This window comes from Ostrea edulis, chromosome 5, assembly GCF_947568905.1.
Source record: "Ostrea edulis chromosome 5, xbOstEdul1.1, whole genome shotgun sequence".
NCBI lineage: Eukaryota > Metazoa > Mollusca > Bivalvia > Ostreida > Ostreidae > Ostrea > Ostrea edulis.
Window position 1 is genome coordinate 6,183,481 of NC_079168.1, and position 21,880 is coordinate 6,205,360.

The window sequence follows — 21,880 nt, forward strand, 5'->3', positions numbered from 1 at the left end:
TCGTCAGATATCGGATCTGGATTGACGTGGAAGATTCTGTGCAGATTTACGTATGGAATGCAGAAAAACATGAAGGCGCCGAGAATCTGTTGCTGAACAAATTATTCCAGAGTTCACCGCTGTACAATACGAAATTTAAAGCTACGGATTTATTAAGATGACCTAAGCTTATTAGGTTGATGTAGGGGGTCACACTACACTCTGTCGTTCTACACCCTGTCAATCTACACTCTGTCATTCTACACTTTGTCTATCTACACTCTGTCACGCTACCCTCTGTCACGCTACACTCTATAATGCTACACTGTCATTCTACACTCTGTCACGCTACGCTCTGTCAATCTACACCCTGTCATTATACACTCTGTCACGCTACGCTCTGTCAATCTACACTCTGTCATTCTACACTCTCTCATCCGACACTCTGGCTGTCTACACTCTGTCACGCTACCCTCTGTCAATCTACACTCTGTCATTCTACACTCTGTCATCCGACACTCTGGCTGTCTACACTCTGTCACACTACACTCTGTCACGCTACCCTCTGTCACACTACACTCTGTCACGCTACGCTCTGTCACACTAACCTCTGTCACGCTACGCTCTGTCACACTACACTCTGTCACGCTACCCTCTGTCACACTACACTCTGTCACACTACACTCTGTCACACTACACTCTGTCACGCTACACTCTATAATGCTACACTGTCATTCTACACTCTGTCACGCTACGCTCTGTCACACTACACTCTGTCATTCTACACTCTGTCACGCTACGCTCTGTCATTCTACACTCTATCATGATACACTCTGTCACGCTAAACTCTGTCATTCTCTTTCACGCTACACTCTTTCACTCTATACTATGTCATTTTACAACTCTGTCATCCTACACTTTGTCACTCTAAGGGGTAGATCTCTAGCTCTCTGATCTGTCCCAATTTTGTTTAAGAGCACAACAGTTCTGCAGCTAATACTAAACATAACCACCAGTGAATGTTACCTGTTTATTCCGATACTAAACATGACTACCACTCAATGTTACAATGTACCTGTTTATTCCGATTCTAAACGTGACTACCACTGAATGTTACCTGTTTATTCTGATACTAAACGTGACTACCACTGAATTTTACCTGTTTATTCCGATACTAAACGTGACTACCACTGAATTTTACATGTTTATACCGATACTAAACGTGACTACCACTGAATGTTACCTGTTTATTCCGATACTAAAGGTGACTACCACTAAATGTAACCTGTTTATTCCGATTTTAAACGTGACTATCACCAGTGAATGTTACCTGTTTATTCCGATACTAGACGTGACTACCACTGAATGTTGGATGCGACTAAGTTCATTCTATTTCCATCTTCATGACATATTTGTTTCCAATATATTGTATATTATCCCCAGTTGAAGGATTATAAATCTACAAGATATATGCTAGCGGAAAAAAGAAACTGAGCATTATACAATTTAATATAATTTTTCTATATTCATTGTTTATATTTATAAAATCTAAACAATCGATAAAGGTGATGTTACTGAACAATATCGGATAATACCGACTCAGATGCACGAACTTTTTCATGGTTAGTGAACACAAGTTGTTTATTGAAGTGTTCGTACGAACGAGTTTTACTGGCCAATACTGTTTGGAGTAAGAAGTGTAAAAGGTTTGTTTGGACACTATTCGTTAAGGAAAGCACTTTAGTTTTGACAAACTTTACCCTTCTGTCATGCCACGACTCAGCGAAAACCAACGTAATCGTGCTGTTGGGATGCTTCTAGCTGGAATGGCACAATATATCGTAGCAAGACACTTTGGAGTTCATCGAAACACCATCCAGTCATTATGGAGACGTTTCCAACAATTTGTTAACGCTCGAAATCGACAACGTTCTGGGCGTCCTCGTGTGACGTCGCGTCGACAGGACAACCACATTAGACTTGTGCCCCTGAGAAATTGTTTACAGACAGCAAGTTTGACTGCTTGTAGCATTCCTGGACTTCGGCCAATAAGTCCGAGAACTGCGTAATCGTCTGCGCGAGCACAACATCAGACCAAGACGTCCAGCGGGCGCCCAATACTGCTTCAACGTCATCGTATCGCTAGACTAGCGTTGTGCAGACGACATCTGCGATTCAGAATACATGATTGGGCCAATATTCTGTTCACTGATGAATCCAGATTTCATTTGGATAGCAGTGACGGCCGTTGTAGAGTGTATTGTCGCGTTGGGGAGCGGTGCCAGGACACTTGTGTTGTGCAACGTCGACAATTCGGTGGAGGTAGCGTTATGGTGTGGGGTGGAATAACACCCGTGGAAGGATCCCTCTACAAATTGTTAATGGAAATCTCACCGGCGTACGCTATCGAGACGAAATTATTCAGCGCCATTTGATACCCTTCATACAGACAGCAAAATCACATCACTCTGCAGCAAGACAACGGAAGGCCACATGTTGCACGTGTAGTCAGGGACTTTTTTGTTCAACTGAACGTCGATGTCTTGCCTTGGCCAGCTGTTTCCCCCGATTTATTGCCGATCGAGCACGTATGTGATGAAATGGAACGCCGTTTACGCCGTTTACCAAAATCAGCCGGTGACATTGGTTGATTTAGGCCAGGCTTTAACCAACATCTGGAACAACATCCCTCAAGCATTTCTAAACAACTTAGAGCATCAATGAAGCGCTGTTGTCAAGCATGTGTGAATGCAAATGGTGGTCACACGCGTTATTAACTTTGTTAATTCAAGTTCGAATACCAGTGTCTTTCGAGTGTGCTGAAACTGACGTTATTCGACATTAACATTAATGGATTATGAAATGTTGTAACGAATACATTTGTTAACAGTATTACCAAAAAAAAAAATTGTTCATTGTTATTTTTTATTATTTTTTCATATATCAAATAATGAAGTTTCTTTTTTCCACTAGTATATATTGACAGTTTGCATACATACTATGTTTCAAGACAATTAAATTGTAGGTACATGTATCACATTGTGCACATGTAATCGGTGGTCTCAATAACAAAATACAGGAAGATGTTAAAAAGTGTCACGTCCCTGGGTGGGCTCGAACCACCAACCTTTCGGTTAACAGCCGAACGCGCTAACCGATTGCGCCACAGAGACCTATTTGTACTAAGAGAAATTACGATCACACAGGTAAAATTAAAGCGGGGCATTTGGTCACATTAAATGATTATACAAGTAAGTAAATATACAGTGCTTTTTGTCACATTAAATGATTATACAGGTAGGTAGATATACATCGCTTTTTGTCACGTTAGGTGGTTATACATGTATGTATCTACTTTTACAGATACAAACAGGTAAGAAATATACAGCACATGTTTTGGTCACATTAAATGATTATACAGGTAAGTAGATATACAGCATTCATTCATTCCTCATAACATGAGATTATTGCATGTGAACAAATTATACAGGATTAGAAATAAATAAAGAAAAGGGAATATGTAACTAAGTAGAGAGTCCATACATTCAATAAGAAGGACACAGGAAATGATCTGGCAATTAGTTGCCTCCCCCCCCCCCCAAATGGAATATGTTGATGCATGACGCGTTAGTAATGGGTAGAAGCATCCCGTAAAAGTTCATAATTTCTAAATTTGATAACTTCTACATCATCCGCCTCTATCTTTGTTCTTGGAGAGCGACCCAACAGGATAATATAAAGGTCTTCATCAGTGAGATCACATAGTTCGGCATATAGTTCGATGCAGAAACTATTGGCTATGTCATTCCACAAGTTGTTACGGATGCTGAAAGTGGTCTTGCAAGAACCGGCAACATGAACAAAATGGTAACTAAATGTTGCGCCACAGAGGCGACAGATATCCATGAAGTCTCACGGATAATTAGAGAGAAGTCTGCATATGAACGTGCACAAGCGGATCTCATAACAGTTCTTATTATTTCTCCAGAAGATTGCGAGAAATCTGTGTCATTCACCATACGACAACGCCTAAGATCTTTGTTTTATATTGGTTATAAATCTCACAATGTTCCTCCAAGGTGATTTGAAAGGGAAGAAGCCGTCGGCTACCCACTCGTATAGGAATTCATGAAGATCATACACACACTGTAAGTTGAGAATATCCGGAACAAATCCTCGCTGGCAGTTTCCAAGGTTTACAAAAATAAAAAAGGAAAATAACCGGACTAAAAAAATTCTTTGGAAAGGCGTCACAGTTCATACGACACAGTTTGTCAGAAGAACAGAACATCTATTTCCACATTGATAGGTAGGACGTTGAAATAGCTTTCGCAGATATTGGATCTGGATTGACTTGGAAGATTCTGTGCAGATTTACATATGGAATGTTGAAAGACATGAAGGCTTCAGAATCTGTTTCTGACAAATTATTCCAGAGTTCAGCACCGTAAAATACGGAATTCATGACGACGGATTTATAAAGATGAACTAATGTTATTAGGTTAAGGTAGGGGTCACTACACCTTGTCAATCTACACTCTGTCGTTCTACACCCTGTCAATCTACACTCTGCCACGATACACTCTGTCACGATACACTCTGTCATTCTCTGTCACGCTGCACTCTATGCTATGTTATTTTACAACTCTGTCATGCTACACTTTGTCACTCTAAGGGGTAGATCTGTAGCTCTCTGATCTGTCCCATTTGTTTTTGGAGCACTTCAGTTCTGCAGCTAATACTAAACATAACCACCAGGGAATGTTGCCTGTTTATTCCGATATTAAACGTGACTACAATCAGTGAATGTTACATGTTTATACCGATACTAAACGTGACTACCACTCAATGTTACAATGTACCTGTTTTTTCCGATTCTAAATGTGACTACCACTGAATGTTACCTGTTTATTCTGATAGTAAATGTGACTACCATTGTATGTTGGATTTGTCTAAGTTCACTGAAATTGCATCTTCACGACAAATTTGTTTTCAATACATTGTATATGATCTCCAGAGGAAGGATTATAAATCTAACGATATATATTGATAGTTTGTATGCATACTATGTTTCAAGACTATTAGATTGTATGTATCACATTGTGCAGGTGTTATCGGTGGTCTAAATGAAATGCAAAGATAACGAACAGTGATCAACTCCCATAAGCAATACAAAATAGATAGTCGGAAAAACACGAACCACTGGACACACGAGAGGTGGGAGCAGGTGCCTATCAAGAGTAAACATCCCCTGTCGACCGGTCAGAACCGCCGTGAGCCCTATATTCTTAAATGAAAACATGCACAAAGATGTTAAAAAGTATCACGTCCCTGGGTGGGCTCGAACCACCAACCTTTCGGTTAACAGCCGAACGCGCTAACCGATTGCGCCACAGAGACCTGTTTGTACTGTGAGAAATTACGATCACACAGGTAAGATTAAAGCGGGGCATTTGGTCACATTAAATGATTATACAGGTAAGTAGATATACAGCGCTTTTTGTCACATTAAATGATTATACAGGTAGGTAGATATACATCGCTTTTTGTCACGTTAGGTGGTTATACATGTATGTATCTACTTTTACAGATACAAACAGTTAAGAAATATACAGCACATGTTTTGGTCACATTAAATGATTATACAGGTAAGTAGATATACAGCATTCATTCATTCCTCATAACATGAGATTATTGCATGTGAACAAATTATACAGGATTAGAAATAAATAAAGAAAAGGGAATATGTAACTAAGTAGAGAGTCCATACATTCAATAAGAAAGAACACAAGAAATGAGCTGGCAATCCGTTGCCCCCTACTGGCATATGTTGATGCATGACGCGGTAGTAATGGGCAGAAGTATCCCGTAAAATACATAATTTCTAAATTTGAGAACTTCAACATCATACACCTATATCTTTGTTTTTGGAGAGCGACCCAACAGGATGATATAAATATCTTCATCGGTGAGATCACATAGTTCGGCATATACTAGTAGTTCGATACAGAAAATATTGGCTATGCCATTCCACAAGTTGTTACGGATGCTGAAAGTGGTCACGCAAGAACCGGCAACATGAACAAAATGGTAACTAAATGTTGCGCCACAGAGGCGACAGATATTCATGAAGTCTCACGGTTAATCAGAGAGAAGTCTGCATATGAACGTGCACAAGCGGATCTCATAACGTTCTTAGGTATTCTCCAGAAGGAAGATGGATCGTTCTCACTGAAGATTGCGAGAAGTCTTGAGAAATCTGGGTCATTCACCATACGACAACGCCTAAGATCTTTGTGTTTTATATTGGTTATAAATCTCACAATGTTCCTCCAAGGTGATTTGAAAGGGAAGAAGCCGTCGGCTACCCACTCGTATAGGAATTCATGAAGATCATACACACACTGTAAGTTGAGAATATCCGGAACAAATCCTCCGTGGCAGTTTCCAAGGTTTACAAAATAGGGAAATAACCGGATTTAAAAAAAATTCTTTGGCAAGGCGTCACAGTTCATTCAACACAGTCGTCCGAAGAATAGAACATCTATTTTCACATTGATAGGTAGGACGTTGAAAAGGCTTTCGTCAGATATCGGATCTGGATTGACGTGGAAGATTCTGTGCAGATTTACATATGGAATGTTGAAAGACATGAAGGCACTGAGAATCTGTTGCTGACAAATTATTCCAGAGTTCACCGCTGTACAATACGAAATTTAAGACTACGGATTTATAAAGATGACCCAAGGTTATTAGGTTAAGGTAGGGGGTCACACTACACCCTGTCAATCTACACTCTGGCTATCTACACTCTGTCACGCTATCCTCTGTCATTATACACTCTTTAACGCTACGTTCTGTCACACTACACTCTGTCATTCTACACTCTGTCACGCTACGTTCTGTCATTCTACACTCTATCATGATACACTCTGTCACGCTAAACTCTGTCATGCTCTTTCACGCTACACTCTTTCACTGTATATTATGCCATTCTACAACTCTGTCATCCTACACATTGTCACTCTAAGGGGTAGATCTCTAGTTCTCTGATCTGTCTCAATTTTGTTTAAGAGCACAACAGCTCTGCACCTAATACTAAACATAACCACCAGTGAATGTTACCTGTTTATACCGATATTAAACGTGACTACCAGTGAATGCTACCTGTTTATTCCGATACTTTACATAACCACCACTGAATGTTACCTGTTTATTCCGATACCAAACGTGACAACCACTGAATGTTTCTTGTTTATTCCGATACTAAACGTGACTACCAGTGAATGCTACCTGTTTATTCCGATACTTTACATAACCACCACTGAATTTTACCTGTTTATTCCGATACCAAACGTGACAACCACTGAATGTTTCTTGTTTATTCCGATACTAAACGTGACTATCACTGAATGTTACCTGTTTCTTTCGATACTAAACATGACTACCAGTGATCAATACCTGTTTATACCGATAGTAAACGTGACTACCACTAAATGTTACCTGTTAATTCCAATTTTAAACGTGACTACCACCAGTGAATGTTACCCGTTTATTCCGATACTAGACGTGACTACCACTGAATGTTGGATGCGACTAAGTTAACTGTATTTCCATCTTCATGACATATTTGTTCCAATATATTGTATATTATCTCCAGTTGAAGGATTATAAATCTACAAGATATATGCTAGCGGAAAAAAGAAACTGAGCATTATAAAATTTAATATAATTTTTCTATGTTTATTGTTTATATTTATAAAATCTAAACAATCGATAAAGGTGATGTTACTGAACAATATCGGATAATACCCGATTCAGATGCACGAACGTTTTCATGGTTAGTGAACACAAGTTGTTTATTGAAGTGTTCGTACGAACGAGTTTTACTGGCCAATACTGTTTGGAGTAAGAAGTGTAAAAGGTTTGTTTGGACACTATTCGTTAAGGAAAGCACTTTAGTTTTGACAAAATTTACTGTTCTGTCATGCCACGACTCAGCGAAAACCAACGTAATCGTGCTGCTGGGATGCTTCAAGCTGGAATGGCACAACATATCGTAGCAAGACACTTTGGAGTTCATCGAAACACCATCCAGTCATTATGCAGACGTTTCCAACAATCTGGTAACACTCGAGATCGAACACGTTCTGGGCGTCCTCGTGTGACGTCGCGTCGACAGGACAACCACATTAAACTTGTGCCCCTGAGAAATCGTTTCCAGACAGCAAGTTTGACTGCTCGTAGCACTCCTGGATTTCGATCAATAAGTCCGAGAACTGCGTAATCGTCTGCGCTAGCACAACATCAGACCAAGACGTCCAGCGGTGCGCCCAATACTGCTTCAACGTCATCGTATCGCTAGACTAACGTTGTGCAGATGACATCTGCGATTCAGAATACATGACTGGACCAATATTCTGTTCACTGATGAATCCAGATTTCATTTGGATAGCAGTGACGGCCGTTGTAGAGTATATCGTGGCGTTGGGGAGCGGTGCCAGGACACTTGTGTTGTGCAACGTCGACAATTCGGTGGAGGTAGCGTTATGGTGTGGGGTGGAATAACAACACGTGGAACGACCCCTCTACAAATTGTCAATGGAAATCTCACCGGCGTACGCTATCGAGACGAAATTATTCAGCGCCATGTGATACCCTTCATACAGAGACAGGGACTTTTTTGTTCAACTGAATGTCGATGTCCTGCCTTGGCCAGCTGTTTTCCCCGACGTATCGCCGATCGAGCACGTCTGGGATGAAATGGAACGACGTCTACACCGTTTACCAGATCAGCCAGTGACATTGGTTGATTTAGGCCAGGCTTTAACCAACATCTGGAACAACATCCCTCAAGCATTTCTGAACAACTTAGTGGCATCAAAGAGGCGCCGTTGTCAAGCATGCGTGAATGCAAATGGTGGTCACACGCGTTATTAACTTTGCTAATTCAAGTTCGAATACCAGTGTTTTTCGAGTGTACTGAAATTGACGTTATTCGACATTAACATTAATGGATTATGAAATGTTGTAACGAATACATTTAACAGTATTACAAAAAAAATTTGTTCATTGCTATTTTTTATTATTTTTTCATATATCAAATAATGCAGTTTCTTTTTTCCGCTAGTATATATTGACAGTTTGCATACATACTACGTTTCAAGACTATTAAATTGTAGGTACATGTATCACATTGTGCACATGTAATCGGTGGTCTCAATAACAAAATACAGGAAGATGTTAAAAAGTGTCACGTCCCTGGGTGGGCTCGAACCACCAACCTTTCGGTTAACAGCCGAACGCGCTAACCGATTGCGCCACAGAGACCTGTTTGTACTGTGAGAAATTACGATCACACAGGTAAGATTAAAGCGGGGCATTTGGTCACATTAAATGATTATACAGGTAAGTAGATATACAGCGCTTTTTGTCACGTTCGATGATTATATGTATATACTTTTACAGGTACAAACAGGTAAGAAATATACAGCACATTTTTTGTCACATTAAATGATTATACAGGTAGGTAGGTATACAGCGGTTTTTGTCACGTTGGATGGTTATATGTATTTACTTTTACAGGTACAAGAATAGAATAGAACATTTATTCAACCAATTTGGGCCCAAAGATGAGCATTAGGATGCACAGAAGCATATGAAATGGGAAAACAAAGACAATTGTACTGCATGATGAACAGAGTTAGCCATCAAATCATATCAAAGTATTGGCACTACTACCCCCCCTTCATTTTTGTGCGGCGATGATTTCTCCGAAATGTGTGAATTTCCTGTCTATCCCACTCCTCTTTCTATTTATGTAATTGTTTCACGCTTTTTGTAAGGCGTTCTACCATTACAAACAGGCAACAAATACACAGCGCATTTAGTCACGTTAAATGATTAAACAAAATTAATGATTCAAAATGAAAAAACTTATTGATTTCCAATAATATAATTTGATTTAATCAATAGCCAAAGAAAATGGGTATGTTACCACTTTTTTAAAGGTGACAGACATACAAAAACTAAAGTTTATATCAACACCAGAAAATGGCACATTTTCATTAAGCAGCATGATAAAAATACATAACAAGAGGCCCATGGGTCACATCGCTCACCTGAGCCACCTTGGTCCATATCAGAAGACTTTATATATATATTTGCATGTAAAACCGTAGTCCTTATTATGGCCCCAACCTACCCCTGGAGGCCATAGTTTTTGCAAACTTGAATCTACACTATGTCAGAAAGCTTTCATGTAAATGTGAACTTCTTTGGCCCAATGGTTCACGAGAAGAAGATATTTGAAGATTTTTCCTATATATTTGTATGTAAAACTTTGATCCCCTATTGTGGCCCCATCCTACAACAGGGGGCCATGATTTGAACAAACTTAACTCTGCTCTATGTTAGGAAGCTGTTCATGTGAATATCAGCTTTTCTGGCTCAGTGGTTCTTGAGAAGAAGATTCTTAAAGAATGTCCCTATATATTTGTATGTAAAACTTTGATCCCCCAGGGGCCATGATTTGAACAAACTTGAATCTGCACTATGTCAGAAAGCTTTCATGTAAATATCAGCTTTTCTGGCTTAGTGGTTCTTGAGAAGAAGATTTTTAAAGATTTTTCCTATATATTTATATGTAATACTTTGATCACCTACTGTGGCCCCATCCGACCCCCGGCGGCCAGGATTTTAACAATTTAGAATCTGCACTATATCAGAGAGCTTTCATATAAATCTCAGCTTTTCTGGCACAGTCGTTCTTGAGAAGAAGATTTTTAAAGATTTTTCCTATATATTTGTATGTAACACTTTGATCCCCTATTGTGGCCCCATCCGACTCCCCGGGGCCAGGATTTTAACAATTTGGAATCTGCACTATATCAGAAAGCTTTCATATAAATCTCAGGTTTTCTGGCTCAGTGGTTCTTGAGAAGAAGATTTTTAAAGATTTTTCCTATATATTTGTATGTAACACTTTGATCCCCTATTGTGGCCCCATTCGACCCCCGGGACCAGGATTTTAACTATTTAGAATCTGTACTATATCAGGAAGCTTTCATATAAATCTCAGCTTTTCTGGCACAGTGGTTCTTGAGAAGAAGATTTTTAAAGATTTTTCCTATATATTTGTATGTAAAACTTTGATCCCCTATTGTGGCCCCATCCGACCGCCAGGGGCCAGAATTTTAACAATTTAGAATCTGCACTATATCAGGAAGCTCTCATATAAATCTCAGGTTTTCTGGCTCAGTGGTTCTTGAAAAGAAGATTTTTAAAGATGTTTCCTATATATTTGTATGTAATACTTTGATCCCCTATTGTGGCCCCATCCGACCCCCGGCGGCCAGGACTTTAACAATTTGGAATCTGCACTATATCAGAAAGCTTTCATATAAATCTCAGGTTTTCTGGCTCAGTGGTTCTTGAGAAGAAGATTTTTAAAGATTTTTCCTATATATTTGTATGTAAAACTTTGATCCCCTATTGTGGCCCCATCCGACCCCCGGGGGCCATGATTTTACCAATTTAACATCTGCAGTACCTAATAAAGCTTATCTATGAATGTCATCTTTTCTAGCCCAGTGGTTCTTGAGAAGAAGATTTTTTAATGACCCTACCCTATTTTTACCTTTTCTTGATTATCTCCCATTGGAAGGTGGCCTGGCCCTTTATTTTGACAATTTAGAATTCCGTTTACCTACGGATGCTTTGTGCCAACTTTGGATGAAATTGGCCCAGTGGTTTTTGAGAAGAAGTTAAAAATGTTAAAAGTTTACAGACGGACGGACGCCGGAATACGGGTGATCAGAAAAGCTCACTTGAGCTTTTAGCTCAGGTGAGCTAAAAACTGGTTGTAATGACCTATTTTACTCTCAGCTGTTTAAAAAATCTGCTACCTTACAGATCTATAAATAAATTAATGGTGGATATCAAGGAAATCATTGTATAATATACAACCAATATTATAAAGATATACCAGCAGGTGAGTTATTGTCGTTGACAACATTTATGTAGTTTATATAATTGATTATTAATAGAAAATATAAACCTTTTCCATATCAAATAGTTTACCAAAGTTTTCATTAAACCCAGTGAATAAAGTTCCTCTAGAAGATATATTTCTATCATGCACACATTTTAATGAAATCTAGATATATTTTTTTTAAAAACCTATGACATCACAGGAGGATGGAGCTACCTCTTATTCTCAGAGATAAAAACTGCATATTCTGTTTTAAAAAATTCTCACTATTTAAAACGATATCAGGCACAATAACTGTGTATTTGTTGTATCATCTACAGCAAACAGAAAACAATGTCTGAACCACAGGCAGCAAAATTAAATTGCTATTATATTTTACAGGTATACACCATATCGTGGGTATACAGAATATTAGAAATGAGCACGTGATTTACTGTGTTAATGATATAGTATTGGTGCAGGGGTTCCAACAGTCTCGTTTAAAGTCAGCATTTTGCAAATTCTATGGTCGTTATAACGATCTAGTTTGCCAATACAACCTATCAATGGGTCAAATGCTATCTGACGTGTTTCATACCGATTGTTAGGCCATTCTTGGCACACTGATTTTGACTACGGATATCTCCGATTACCTTACCAGGATATAGGACTCACGGTGGGTGTGACCGGTCGACAGGGGATGCTTACTCCTCCTAGGCACCTGACTGCACCTCTGGTATATTTAGGGGTCCGTGTTTGCCCAACTATCTACTTTGTATTGCTTATAGGAGTTATGAGATTGATCACTGTTCGTTATCTTCACCTTTCATTGGTTTAAATCAAAGAAAGTGAATCAATTAAGACGTGATTTTCCAGAAATTTAATGAGATCTTAAAAAACCTCAAGTATGAAAACAGTAACATTCCAATGAGGAACCCGCAATAGTGTTACTATGTCCAAAAAAAACCAAAACGCTATGACTGTGGAACGAAGATCCAGGGACGGCACTTAAATATCTACCAACAAAGCAACCAATTAATTTTCTTGTGATTATATGTATGTACATTTGAGCCACATAAAGTAAAAAATACATGTACAATGCCCCTTTTCTATCCATCATAATCAGACTCTACATTCTACAAGACTGTAAGCCGCAAACACTCAGCTGACTAGGAGGTAAAACAAAGAGTGATGAGAAGGGTACGGAAAGCCATGGACTTGATGTGTCAGTTTCGGAGAGTTGGTTAAAAGACGTGGAAGTAATGATGAACTGAAAAAATGTGTCTCATTTACGGGTAGTGAAATTCCTCAGGGAGAACATTTGAAGCGCATTCACTGACTGACTAAAGAATTCAATGAAGTGGATAAAACAATGTGTTTGAAAGCCGTCTTTCAAGTAGTCTAGATATGAATAATATAGGCTCAACAAAAAGTGCAAGTTATTTTAGACTTGGTGAAATTTAAGGAAAGCTGTCCCTGGTTGTGAACCCACATCAATGATAACTATAGTAAATATTGTAAATCTTCTACAAAGTTTAATACAATTTGAAACAATGTTCAATGACTAAGTTATTATTCTCTATATGATAATTTCTGAGTATTGTAACTTTCTAGATTTATATAACTGATATGAATGATGAGCAGATACTGAGGATTTCTCGGGTGAAATAATTCGGATGAGTTTATAACATGCAAGTTGATGAGTTGATGCACATGCTTTAGTTTGAGATATGAGATACCTGTAACAGTACAGTACCTTGTTACGTAAAGCATTGTAACGTCATCAATACCCAGATGATTTTGTTGAACATCTACTCTAACAAGATGTATTTGTGTAACACTGATCCCCCCTGGATTACAAGAAAGTGGAACCAGGTCAGAGGTCAATGTTAAGATCACAAGGTCAAATATTTTGGTGTCAGTGGAAAGGTATTGCCACAAGAAATATTATCAGATATGAAAGCTCTTATGACGTAAACGATATGGCCAAGGTTAAAGTTGTTTGCCACATGGACAAACGGATTGGACAAAAACTGTTCCGGGGGCATAAAAAGACGATCCAAAATGCAATCTTGAAGTGATCAATCCTATGACCGTGTGTAAGGAATGGGCTTGATCATAACAAACTTGGTATGCTAGATTTGGGTTTTGACCTATTGAACAGCTTTTATGTTTCCAAGCGTAATTTGCAAGAAGATATGCCATAACCCACCCAGTAACAAACTTTGTTTTCAATGACAAATTCCCTCAGACTGTCTACCGTGAGATTTATGAAACCACAGAACTTGACATACGTCTTTTCTGAAAGTTAGTGAAACGAAGGCGGCCAGGATCTTTCAGACTCTATCCCAAATTCGTGACACCGACGAAGAAACTCACTTTGACCCAATAGACATCGCTAACAAGTTTGCGGACTTTTATCAAAGCATTTACCACCAGAGGGATAACGGTTCCTTCGACCAGGATTTCAAAAGTCTATGGGGTAACCGATATGGAGTACATTCGTATCAAAACATAACAAAGCAGGAGATCCGATTGTTATTTCATGTGAAGACATCATTATACTGTCATGTCATCACTTAAACGCATGAAGCACCGGGCGCCGATAACATCACAAACGAACATATTCTTCATTCTGGTAACCTAACTGTGGGATGTCTCTCCAATCTGTACAACACAGTTATTAATACTGGTTGTGTTCCATCACAATGGAAACGAGGATTAGTTGTGCCCATCTTCAAAGGAGGATCCAAACCTAAAAATTCCTGAAACAGCTACCACCCTGTTGCCCTATTACCATGCATCTTCAAAATTTTTGAAAAGATCCTATCTGAGATAATATCCTCTTTAGCTCTCACTCAACCTTTTCCAAATATACAACAGCAAGGATTTCAGAAAGAGTTAGGATGTCTTACTTCCTCGTCTAATCTCGAAGAAACTCCGTCATCACAATCTAGAAATGGGCAGTAAGGTATACATAAGCCTTTTGGATACAAGTAGAGCAATCGATACTGTGTGGAGAAGAGGGCCAATAGTTAGGTTGCACAATTTAGGTATTAGAGGCAAAATTTGGAAGGTTATTGACGATTGTCATTATAATACTGAAAGTGATGTAATTGTCAATCAGACTAAATCACGTTGGTTTCCCGTCCAACAAGGCGTTCGGCAAGGTGGTGTTTTATCAACCTTTTTATATCTTGTTTTCATCAACAATCTGTTAGACGAACTTCAACTCCTAAACACTAACTACCATATCGTGTTCGACAACAAGTATCATTCTCCAACCCTTGCAGATGACATTGCTTACATCGCTCTCTCCCCTTCCGTTCTCCAATCTATGATAAACACTGCTTACAAATGTGCTTGCAAATGACGCTTTGAATACAACGCTTCTAAATCCAGTATTTTATCGTTCCATGCAAAAGGTCAAAGACAACCCGCAAATATTGACATATTCTTGGGGATCTCCAACTTACAATATGGACAAGTTTATAACCACCTTGGAATTCTTATTAACAATAATACCAAATCAAGCTCTCGAATCTTTAACGCCTGTTCAAGTGGGTGGAAATCGTTTTACGCACTATCCGACATGGATATACATGTATCCTGAATAAACCCTATGACAATGGCTCATCTATACAGAACAGTTGTTGTGCCGTCCATTCTCTACGGCTGTGAACTTTGGAATTACACTAATAAAGAAGATTTAAGACGTCTCAACACACTTCAACATGGAATCATTGAAAAACATTTCAACCTTCCAAGACTATTTGTGAACAATTTTTAAATACCCTACCAATCACTGCAGAAATTGATACAAGGAAACTTCTTTTCATTGTCAGACTGTCAAATGGACTCCCAACTACCTTCCTAAAAAGATGTTTACATCACGCTTGTTCTCTTTTTTATGTATCAGCTTTCCGAGAGCCAAATGGGCTTCATTCCGGATGTCTAGTCCCTCCTGCAGACTTACCAACTGTTGGATTACCTCCATACATGGATTTCAACCGGATCATTCCCTCCGAAATTATCCTGGAAATCTATAGTATCTCCAGAGGAAGGATTATAAATCTACAAGATATATATTGACAATTTGCATGCATACTACGTTTCAAGACTAATGAATTGTTTGTATCATATTGTACACGTGTAATCCGTGGTATCAATAAAAAACAAGAGGTACTGTGAGCAATGCTCACTAAGAATACCCCCCGCTTACCCCAATCTCCCAAAGGGTGTTGGTAATAGGTATAAACTACCTCTTTTCTGAGTGTAAAAAACAAATGGCATGACAAACCGAACCATATTGCTACTTCGATGTCCAGTGTACGTGACCTTTGGACCCCAAAATCGATAGGGAACATCTTCATCCCATGGGTAGTCCATATGTATGATATGGTGACTGTAGGTGGAAAGGATAACGCTTTAGAGCCCGGAAACCATATTGCTACTTCAATGTCCAGTGCGCGTGACCTTTGACCTTTTGACCCAAAAATCGATAGGGAACATCTTCATCCCATGGGTAGTTCATATATATGATATGGTGACGGTAGGTGGAAAGGATAATGCTTTAGAGCCCGGAAACCATTGCGTCTACAGACGGACGGACAGACAGACAGACAGAGGGACAATCCGATTCCAGTATACCCCCCCCCCCCACAACTTGTTGCGGGGGGTATAAAAATACAGGAAGATGTTAAAAAATGCCACGTCCCTGGGTGGGCTCGAACCACCAACCTTTCGGATAACAGCCGAACGCGCTAACCGATTGCGCCACAGAGACATATTACGATCACGTTTACGATCATACAGCTAAGACTAATGCTCAAATTAAATGATTATGCAGGCAAGTAGACATATAGCGCTTTCGGTCGCATTAAATGGATATATAGGTAAGTAGATATGCAGTGCTTTTGGTCACATTAAATGGTTACTATCTACTTTTACAGGTACAAACAAGTGAGAAATATACAGCGCATTTGGCCACGTCAAATGATTATACAGTTAAGTAGATATACAGCGTATTTTGTCACATTAAATGATTATTTGTATTTTCTTTTACAGGTAAAGTATGGACATTACTACCCACCTCTCTTCTCATTTTTTTTGCGGCGATAATTTCTCCGAAATGTGTGGATTCCCTGTCTATCCCATCCTGATTTCGATATACAGTAAAACTCTGATATAGCGAATTTCTACGGACATTCTATAAAAATTCGTTATAAGCGTAATTCGCTATACGTTTATAGCGAATTCATAATTCAAATATAACGAATTCGTTATAAAACTGATTTGTTCTACATGTATATCAGTTGTATAAGAAAGCGGCAATTGATATTCTTGGGTTTGTATTGTCTCTAAGAGAACTTAAGCCTATATATTTTCGAGAAGAAATATTTTATACAAAAAATATACACATTATTTATATATGATAATTTATCTTGATGGATTATTAAGTCACGCAAGAACATGTCGAGAGAAAAAATGTTAACAAAAGTATGCGCAATACATACATGTACAAACAGTCTATTGCAGTTTTCATTTATTGTTGCTTTACACAAATAAAGGAGTGTACGATAAAATAAATGCAATCAAATTTCAAATTTGATTAGCGAGAATAGTAAACAATACCGACAATATATTTTCTAAACGTATGTGTAAGTATTGTTTTGCGTTAACAACCTTTCTTGAAAAAATACAAACAGAAATTTCGTAATAAGTGTGGATCCTTTATGGCAATGGAAAACCGTTTTTAAAAATCGCAAGTTTAAAATGAAAAAAATAAATTCGTTATAAAAGGTGATTTATACGTTCATTTTTAATTCAAGGGGAATAGGAATTTACTTCGTTATATCCGTAAATTCGCTATATCCGTGTTCGTTATAAACGCAGATTTTTATATAGAATATATAAAGAATCTGCCGGGGAAATCGATTTCACTTCGCTATAGCCGTAATTTCGCTATATCCGTGTTCGCTATATTCGAGTTTTACTGTATATAATTGTTTCACGCTTTTTGTAAGCTTTAAAGATTTGACCTTCTATCGGTACAAACAGGTAAGAAATTTACAGCGCATTTGGTCACATAAAATAATTGAAACAGAATTAATGAAAGCTGTATTGATTTCTACTAAAATAGTTTGATTTCACCAATAACCAAAGAAAATGTGTATCTTGCCACTTTTTTAAAGATCAGACATACAAAAACCACAGTTTATATCAACATAAGAAAAATGGCACATTTTCATGAAGCAGCATGATAAAAATACATAAAAACTGGTTATGATGACAAATTTCTAATCAAAGTTTAATGCAATTTGAAACAGTGTTCAATGACTAAGTTATTATTCTCTATATGATAATTTCTGAGTATTCTAATTTTCTAGATTTATACAACTGATATGAATGATGTGATTCCTGAATATTCCAACTTTCTAGATCTATATAACTGATATGAATGATGTGAAGATACTGAGGATTTCTCGGGTGAAATAATTCGAATGGGTTTATAACATGCAAGTTGATGAGTTGAGGCACATGCTTTAGTTTGAGATATGAGATACCTGTAACAGTACAGTACCTTGTTACGTAAAGCATTGTAACGTCATCAATACCTAGACGATTTTGTTGAAAATCTACTCTAACAAGATGTGTTTGTGTAACACTGATCCCCCTGGATTACAAGAAAGTGGAACCAGGTCAGAGGTCAATGTTAAGATCACAAGGTCAAATATTTTGGTGTCAATGGAAATGTATTGCCACAAGAAATACATATACCAGACATGAAAGCTCTGTACCTCTTATGACGTTAACGATATGACCAAGGTAAAGTTTTTTGCCACAGGGACAGACCGACTGGACAAAAACTATCTTCCATTCCGGGGGCATAAAAAAGACAATCCAAACTGTAATCTGTAAGTGATCATTCAAATGACCGTGTGTAAGGAATGGACTTGATCATAGCAAACTTAGTATGCTAGATTTGGGTTGTGACCTATTTGACCGCTTTGATGTTTCCAAGCGTAATTTGCACCAAGATTATGCCATAACCCAGTAACACACTATGTTTTCAAATTAATTCCGAATTGCCCCTTTTGAAGAAACCAAATACGAACCATCTTTAATAAAGTGAAACATCATATGAGCACAAAGACCCATAAGTAATTTATTACTAAAGTATAAACTAAAGAGAACAATCTCTCAAAATATTACAGCAATATTGATTGTCGTTAAGGCAATGAAATGGGAAATAATGATGTAGCGTTTTTCATTTATGACAGTTTAAAACATTGATGGATGAGATGAGAGTATTGTTTGCTAGGAATTGCTCATATATTCATTCATAAGTATTCATACAGTATATATTTATTACAAGGACACCAGTTGATTTTAACAGAAATGGCAATATACAAACAAATGAAATTTTGCAACCGTTTGAAGAAAGAATGCAAATTTGCCAATCATCTTTGGATTGATTGATTGTATATTCTTTCATGTCCCTCTTGAGAATCTTCCACTCATGGAAACGTCACCATTGTTGATAAAGGCCAGGGCTGAAAATTTAGGCATATTTTCGGCGCTTACGACATTCGAAGGGAGAGGGATCTTTATCGTGCCACACCTGCTGTTACACTGTTTTGGTGGACTCATTCGAAGGACCGCCCCATTTAGTCGCCTCTTACGACAAGCATGGGGTACTGAAGACCAATTCTAACCCGGATCCCCAATGGATCAACTTTGGAATACTATTGAAATTATATATATATATATATATATATATATATGGTATATATATATATATATATATATAAAGCACTAAATAATCACAACTAGGTACTGAAAATTTTCGCCCCAGCCCGGGGTCGAACCAGCGACCTACGGCACCCACCGCCTAGCAAGATTGTCAAACCAGTGCGTAAGTCCACTCGGCCACAACGACTTCGTTGTGGCCGAGTGGACTTACGCACTGGTTTGACAATCTTGCTAGGCGGTGGGTGCCGTAGGTCGCTGGTTCGACCCCGGGCTGGGGCGAAAATTTTCAGTACCTAGTTGTGATTATTTAGTGCTTTATATATTAATTAATTGATTTTCACATGTATCGTTTAGATCCTAGGGGTAAACGTAAGGTTGGGTGTTATAATTGTTTGTTTGTGCTTTATATATATATATATATATATATATATATATATATGGTATATATATATATATATATATATATATATATGGATGTGCATATTAGCTCTATCAAACCAATGTAAAATGCCAAGCAATCAATTAAAGGATAACTCTCAGAACGGTATATGATTTTTTAAAATCATATCATAGAGTTTCTTTTTTTCTTTTTCATTTTAGATAAATGTCAATAAAATCAACACGCATTTTATAATTCACTGCGTATGTTTTTATATAAAATCGACAACTATGATGTAAAAGTATTTAGTGATTTGTTTTAAGACAACAATTATGCTGTAATGGTTTTTAACTGATTATGTTCACTTATTTTCGTACTGAAATGACAACTAATACATGTACATGTATATTATACATGCAAGGTGAAGATAACGAACATTGATCAATCTCATAACTCCTATAAGCAATACAAAATAGATAGTTGGGCAAACACGGACCCCTGGACACACCAGAGGTGGGATCAGGTGCCTAGGAGGAGTAAGCATCCCCTGTTGACCGGTCACACCCGCCGTGAGCCCTATATCCTGATCAGGTAAACGGAGTTATTTATTGCATGATAGTGAGGGAGATATGAAGATTTATTCACCCAAGAAAAAAAACATTTCCCGAGGGGAATATGATTTTTCTTGGGTGAGTAAATCTTCATATCTCCCGATCATTCATGCAATAAATTGTTTATTATACCGAAACAAAGCAAAACTACAAAAATATATTTGAAATTGTAGCTGAGATCGCCCTAACGGTAAAATCGCACCGTCAACGTATTACGGTAGAAGGTACAAACAACGAAATACAGTGAAATGATAACCAGTTTTTGTATTTTCATTTTCCTTGAATGTAGATTTACTTCCTTGGCTTTTTTGTATCAACTAAAACCTGGCGATTTAAATGTGTATCAGAGACCCGCATATTTTTTGCCTGTCGCACTATGAAAGTACAATGACTCGGACTTATTGTGACGTCACAGTAACCTTCGTCTACCTTGACGTTAAATTTATGGAAAATGCACAAGGCTTCACAAGGGGTAAATATGACGGGAAGATATGATGTTTGAGAGGGAGATATGAAGTTTTGTCAACCCTGGCACGTGACTGTCTAAACCAATCAGATTACGTGTTGCATAGAATTCTCATACTGAGGTATAATAAAGTATTTTATTTGCAAGGCTTGTTTTCATACAGACACGTGTTGTTTAAGATTGATTGTCTAAAAAAAAAATTCCCACTGTGTCGTAATTTTTAACCTCACTAGCATTCAAAATTGACAAACAAGTCGTAATTATTTTTCTCTGCACTAGGTCTGTTTTGATTTTTATCTTATATGATACATTTAGAGAATATTTCGATAGAATCTAAAGGCCAATAGTTGTAGGTGAAATATTACAACTTTAGACTTATGCATGGCTCTCAAGACCCTCACAGTAAAGGTTCGTCCCCCTACCAATACCTGTCACAGGGCCGCTGTTTTTAATGTCTCACTTGAGAGATCCGTGACTTCCACTTACATGCAAATGCCGAAGGTTTGGCGAAAGAGCAGTTAAGGAAGTTATCTCCTGAGCAAAGCTGTGCAGGATGCTACAACTAAGTGTTTACTGGTTCAATATTGATCCCGTTGGTGCAAACATATTACACATATATATTACCGAACCCTATCCAGTTGAAATAATATGTGTCAATTCAAATTTTGAAAGAGTTTGATAGGGACTATATTTTGTGGTGGAACGATTGAATAATCATA

General features: G+C 37.9%; 4 non-coding genes across 4 annotated transcripts; all 4 read right to left on the reverse strand.

Annotated features, from left to right (window-relative positions):
- Window positions 1-3,078: 3,078 nt before the first annotated feature.
- Trnan-guu (transfer RNA asparagine (anticodon GUU)) lies at window positions 3,079-3,152 on the reverse strand. Its single transcript has one exon. It is a non-coding gene; the product is annotated as a tRNA-Asn (tRNA).
- A 2,153-nt stretch (window positions 3,153-5,305) lies between these two features.
- Window positions 5,306-5,379, reverse strand: Trnan-guu (transfer RNA asparagine (anticodon GUU)). The gene has a single exon. It is a non-coding gene; the product is annotated as a tRNA-Asn (tRNA).
- Window positions 5,380-9,235: 3,856 nt separating this feature from the next.
- On the reverse strand, window positions 9,236-9,309 carry Trnan-guu (transfer RNA asparagine (anticodon GUU)). Its single transcript has one exon. It is a non-coding gene; the product is annotated as a tRNA-Asn (tRNA).
- Window positions 9,310-16,662: 7,353 nt separating this feature from the next.
- Window positions 16,663-16,736, reverse strand: Trnan-guu (transfer RNA asparagine (anticodon GUU)). The gene has a single exon. It is a non-coding gene; the product is annotated as a tRNA-Asn (tRNA).
- Between the last annotated feature and the right edge of the window lie 5,144 nt (window positions 16,737-21,880).